The sequence below is a fragment of the Saccoglossus kowalevskii genome, chromosome 12 (genome assembly GCF_978046115.1).
Source record: "Saccoglossus kowalevskii chromosome 12, keSacKowa6.1, whole genome shotgun sequence".
Taxonomy (NCBI): domain Eukaryota; kingdom Metazoa; phylum Hemichordata; class Enteropneusta; family Harrimaniidae; genus Saccoglossus; species Saccoglossus kowalevskii.
In genome coordinates this window covers 26,396,023-26,402,381 of record NC_140652.1, presented here as the reverse complement: position 1 = coordinate 26,402,381, position 6,359 = coordinate 26,396,023, and the positions used below count along the sequence as shown (strand labels likewise).

General features: G+C 36.7%; 2 pseudogenes; one reads left to right on the top strand and one right to left on the bottom strand.

Moving 5' to 3' along the window:
* Nucleotides 1-2,292: 2,292 nt before the first annotated feature.
* On the bottom strand, nt 2,293-4,384 carry LOC144363568 (uncharacterized; annotated as a pseudogene).
* A 763-nt stretch (nt 4,385-5,147) lies between these two features.
* On the top strand, nt 5,148-5,817 carry LOC144363567 (uncharacterized; annotated as a pseudogene).
* The last annotated feature ends 542 nt before the right edge of the window (nt 5,818-6,359 follow it).

Below are 6,359 nucleotides of genomic sequence, written 5' to 3'. Positions count from 1 at the left end.
TATACCATTCAGATGATACTGATATGTGAATTCTATGAAAAAATTTGTTCTGTCAGAGACCTGAAATTGTAGTGCTAAGAGAGCTCAAATGTTTTAATTGAATTGCAATGTTGTTAATGCTCTTAGTGGATTGGTATGCAAATGTGTTTTAGTGATATTTTGTTTATAACTTCTTTGTTTTTATTGAAAGCAGTGACACTGTGCCATCAATTCTCTATACGTTTGTTAGTTAAAACATTTGTGGAGCTGAGCTTATGGGCCTGATTATTTCGTTCCAAAAATAAATCTTAAATTTTGCCTGTTTCCAGATAAACAATTTGAGCCGCAAGTACTTCCAATTGTCTTTCCTCAACCAAATAAGTAATAGAGCAAATAAGCTGTCTAAAATGTTTCTCGTGTTCCTTCCAGAAGAGGTAACTAGGTGAAATAGCGAAAATATTGTTAAGTACCGGCATTTATTAAAGCCTGTATCTTTGGTAAATACAGTGTGACACACATGAAAATAGGAAACTGAATACATTTCTTGTATTCATACCTTTATTCAGCTGCAATTGCACTCTTGTAAATGCATTGTGAATACAGTATGTATTTGCCAAATACAAGTAAATACATATGCATCTAATTAAATATACTGATCACATACTGGCACATAATTATACTGGTGAGGGGATTGACGGACTGGAGTCTCCACACGAGGGGAAGGGGGGGGGGCGCTGTGCAGGTAAATCGTCCACATATGGAATTGGTCTTAACGGGACTATATGGTCATGTACACGCTGAGACATTTGAAGATATGTTTTGAACAATTCCCTTATTCAACACGACACAACCCCCCCCCCGCTGCTGCATTAACATCTACTGGCCTCTTTTGTGTGGTTTTGGAAGGGGGCTTGGTTCAATGGTGCCGGCAATCCTATATAACCAGCGAATTTAAATTCATGGCACGTCGACCTTTTCCAATACCGGAGTTGCCAGAACAGTCTTCCTGTTGACTTAACATTCTAACAATTTTTTACGACGACAGGACGTCAGGGGATGTTTTTTGAGGGCAATCTTTATTGTCACTTTCGAAGGAAAAATGCGAATTCACTTTTTTGACAAATAGTTATTGATGAATTGTATTTTTCATCTATTTTGTTTCCTAATATAGATTTAAAATTATTAATAATTTCTGTCTGTCAATGACCTATGCACATAAGTTTACTAGCATGGCAGGGCTGTGGACTAGACTAGTTCAGTAGAACTATTTTCACAGTCCTCATCAGATTTTTTATTTTATCTATTTAATTACTTTAAGTATTTTCATTTGTTTTTATTCTGATGAAATAAACAACATAACAACCCCAACCGAAACGTTGAACGTTCTTTAAACTGTTCCTGTTAGGCAGGTAGCATTTCGGACGTAATTGTTCAAATTTTCTTTAAGTATGCCCATGTCAACCAGTTGTAGCGAGCCGTGAAGTTCGTCACTCTCCATCCGAACAGGTATCGACTTTGATCTTTTTCGCAGAAACACTATGTGAAGGATCGACAATACAGTCTGCCACGGAAAATTCCTCTCCCGAGTCCAACTCCGAGTCAGTTGTATCACTGTCACTTAGTGGGTGGTTGTATGAATCACGGGCTGACAATTTTAATGATAGTCGAGCCTCGTCGGACACTGGCGTCTTCCCACACAAAATGTATACACGTGTGCTTGTTGATCATCATTCCGCTATGTCAATTGATTAAATGACTGATACTTTAATAACATAAGCACATAAACTTTGTAGTATTCAAACTTTCATTAAGTGTCAATTAGGATTATTTTTATGCAAATGTTGTGCTTGTGTGGGTTGTGTTTATAAACATTCACAAGTGGCAATGTTTTGCAATAGAAATAAACCTTATAGAGTGGAGTTGTTGTATAGAATAAAAAGCAGTCATAGATGCTCTTCTAACCGTCAATAATTTAAAATAAAAATAAATATTAAAATGAACACACTTTAAATGTATGCTAACCCCTTAAATGTTTTTTAGTTCACAATATATACTGTATTCATTTTCATTTTATTACTGAAATACACAGGGCTGATGGTACAATCACAGTAACATTCTCCCCAGTTGACCTGCAATATGGAAAATGTATAGTGTGTTCATCTGAAATGCTGTGCCCTATTGTGCGCAGTATCGGCATGAAGGAAGCACCTTCAACACATTCCAAATCTGTCCCCCAATCTTGAACATGTGAACCATTTTATGCATGCATAGGGTGTTTCTTGTACCAAGATACCTGAGCAAAAATGTGAGACACTATATCCTTGTTACCATCTGGGTCACTCTAACAAATTTGATAATGGACCCTGGTCTTGGCTGTGCACTTGGATCAATTTGAAACACACTCCTGACAGCTTCATCCCCAATCCACTTGGCATATATACATGACGATGTTTCTCCCCTGGATAACCTAGTACAAAAAATAGTATTATAAAACTTGGCCCTTTTGCATTGCTCAGCTAGTTGCATTACTGTGCATGACTTAGATGGATACATCTTTGCATACATCTCACGAAGCCCTGATACTTCATCATCATCAAAATTATATGCACACTGTGTTGGCAACACAACTACACTGCAATCGTCTGTAAAACCACAAGCACTTATATTAGGATTTAAACCAGAATGGCTTGGTTCAACGGCTTTTGTTTGGGATAAAATTCCTTGTGATGTATCAAAGTCCAATATGCTCTGCATGTCACTGTATTCGGGTGGGAATTGTACATCTATAACTTGCTGACCTTTAAGAAATCGTCGCGTTAGTTGAACAGTTATTGAATGATTATTTTGGGGGTAAGAACCCAGAATCCCATTGAATTTCTCCAATGAAAAACACCAAAAGCTACACACAAGACCAACATATTTTACGTGCAAATGCATATTCATTGTGCATTTATCACTCCCATTGAGCTTTGCAAAAGCTTCACAAAAGTCTCTCAATATTTTATTTGCACTGTATGTTTCTTCACTGAGATCTTACAGGCATCAACAACAACTTCCAGCACTCGTAATGTTCCTCAGGAATAGCATCTTTCAGGGCAAATAGGGAATATACACAAACCCAGTTTTTCCACTGATCAGCAGAGAAACCAGAAGCTATTTTGTTGTGATTTCGTCCAATAGTTGAAAAAAACTTTCATTTTATCCATACAGACTTGAGTTTCATCCATCTTAGCTGAATCTATAATTCCTGTATCTTTCCACAATTTAGTTACATGTTTGGCTGTACCCAACAGCAAATTATGCATGGGATCCACAACTGTACATGAAAACGTACAGGCGTAACTTAGGAAATTTGTCCATCTAGCACCAAATTCTCTTTCAATGTTTGACTGTTCCTTAGGATTCTTTGCATGCAAGGATTGGAACCCATAGCACTTATGGTCATTGTCACTGCGTACTGGGTAGGTCTCAGCATCAAAGTCACCATAGTTTGTCTTATCTCCAAAAGCTGCATGTGGGAATGTTTTTAGACATTTACTGTAACCTGCAAATGAAAGAATACCATTAAATATAAATGTACAAACCAAAGGGAAATCTGTTGATTTATTTAACAATAAGGTTCTAAGTACAGAACCAATTAAATCTGCAAGCACCATTTGTGGGGTCCAAGAAAAAGCCTGTATACTGGCTGAAAAATATCTTTGCACATTTGCACAGATGCAATTATGTTAGAATTACTAACCTTGTTAGGCACCATGTACAAAAAATCTTCCACATTTCAGAGTAGCTGGAATGTCACTTGATACACACATGAGCACCGCTTTGTATATATTCCCTATTTTGGAACCATCATTCATCTTCACCCCAACTAGCAGTTGTTGAAGTTCATTTACCAATGGCTCTAAATATGAATTCATTTCTTTTTTCTGTTCTTTAGGACCAGGTAGTAAACACATTAATATAACGTTCTCTTATTTAAATCTTTCTTCACGTGGCTAACTGTTTGTTATGATGTATAATGCACGAACAGAATATGGTGTACGGTCACATGGCTGCAAACAGTCCACAATCAATGTAAGACTCTAGTTAAATTTGCTTTTGAAATATCCTTCATTAAAAAGTCCCCGTCATTTAAAATGTTTTCTCCTGGTTGTCTTGCTCTTGAGTTGTTGCAATCAGTTGTAAGGTCCAGGTCTTCTAACAGATGTAACTAGACTGCTATAGCAACAAACTTTCTTGGGATACAAGTACTCTCGACCATTTTGTCCTTTTACCTTTTTTAGTAACACTTCACCACATTGCTTTAGACGTGATCGATGTTGTGGAAAGGCAGAATGCTGGCTCTTTAATGAAACTTTCTGTCCGTTAAACTTGTTTTAAAACAATCCTCAAATAAATAAATACTATGACATTTAGGTGTATTTATACAAATCAATGTGATTCCACGAAAATAAAAGTTATGTATTTAGCTAGCTTTGTATAAATGCCTGCTCAAGTGAAACCAGGAAGATAGGTCCGTGTATTAATCTGTATTTAATATTTATACACAGGAAATACAATGATTGTATTTAATGTGAATGCAGGTCAATAAAGGAAGTGTATTAACCCTGTATTAAATGAGTTCAGATACATGTGAAGAAAGTGTTACATTCTATTGTATCATCACTTCACTCGAGATTACATGCATATTCAGTGTCCTGTAGCCTTTCAACGAGGCTGGATATGTTGCTGAATCCGTCCGCATGAAATTGGTCTCTGTCACAATTGTGACACTTATTTACTGAGGTAACGTGTTACTTGTCTAACAGTCTATTGTACTGTCGTTATTAAACAACGTAATTGTTTATCCACGTTCTTCTTTTCAAAAGTTGAACATTTAAATATGCTGGCAAGAGCTGATGCTATGGCTGAGGTCGAGGGCAAACCATCTCATAAAAGAATGTCTCGCCAGCCACATGTGCTGTGGCTAAAACAAAGAAAAGTAACAGTTGATAAAGAATGCACGTCGGATACGAAAGCCATTTTGGGATTGTTAAAAACTATTCAAGAAAATCAAACAAAGCAATGCGAGACTATTTCTTCACTTTCTACAAGAGTGGACACATTTCAGGAAGCCTTCGAGTATTATATATGGTGATAACCAATGTGGTGTTGATTTGGATAACCCCATGGAGAGAAATCTTAACAAGAAACAGAAAACGTCAGTAAGACCTCATGATAACAATGGCGACGCAAATAATACTGAACACGCTGGAGAGTCCAGTCCGAGTCTGTTCAAGAGTATGGCTGACAAATTTGTAATCAAAGTAAAGTGCGACGAGCCAGTCAATGATGGAATTGCTGACGATTTGTCTAAAAGATATAATAGACCAGAGAGTTGTGAAGGTCTTGCTAAAGTGAGAGTAAATCAGTTGGTGTTAGCCCAGAAATCAGGACTCTCGACACAAAATTCTAAATTGCACAGACTGCCCTTGTGAAGGGATCTGCAGTTGTTGTTAAACTGGTAGATGAACTGGCAAAATTGCCTGAATATAAGAAGTGGTTAGATTTAGACACTTGTTTGTGTCATGCTAATCGTTTGCTCAATCTACGTGGAAGAGATTGTATGAAACCTGATCTACCACTGTACCATTTACGGATAACCTATTTGGTGATGATGTCACTAAAAGAGCGAAAGATATAAAGGGGGTTAATCTAATGGCACATAAAATTAGTCAGAATTCCTGGCAAAAGACTGGAACTCGAGGAAAGTCCAGATGTCGTGTATTTACATTTAGAGTAAGAGGACGTGGCTGATACCAGCGCCAACAGAAATTTGACTATTCTAAAAACTATTAAAAGACACAGACAGCCAAACAGTCAAAATGAGCACTGAAACAAAGAGCTCTCAGGTAAGCGATGTAAAAGTTAATAAAGTCAGCTTTGAAGCAGGAAGACTTAAATACTTCATTAATATGTGGGGTGATATTACTTGTGATGAGAGAATACTTGATTTGGTTTCACATGGCCATATTGAATTTACACGAAATTCAATACAGATTAAGGTTCCTAAATCATATCCTCTTAGTAGTGCGGAGGAAATAGTTATTGAAAAAAGAAATCCAGTAATTACTGGATAAGAAAGTTTTTGTGTGTCCTAAAAAAATGGTAGTTATAGAATGATCCTAAATTTGAAAGATTTCATTTGGCATACCATCATTTTAAGATGGATATGTTTGAGACAGCCGTCAAACTTATTTCCCCTGGTAGTTACATGGCATCTATTGATTTACAGGATGCATATTATTCTGTTCCTATTGATGAGGAACACCAGAAATATCTCAAATTTGAATGGAAACAACAGCTGTTTCAATATATCTGTCTTCCAAATGAGTTTGCGA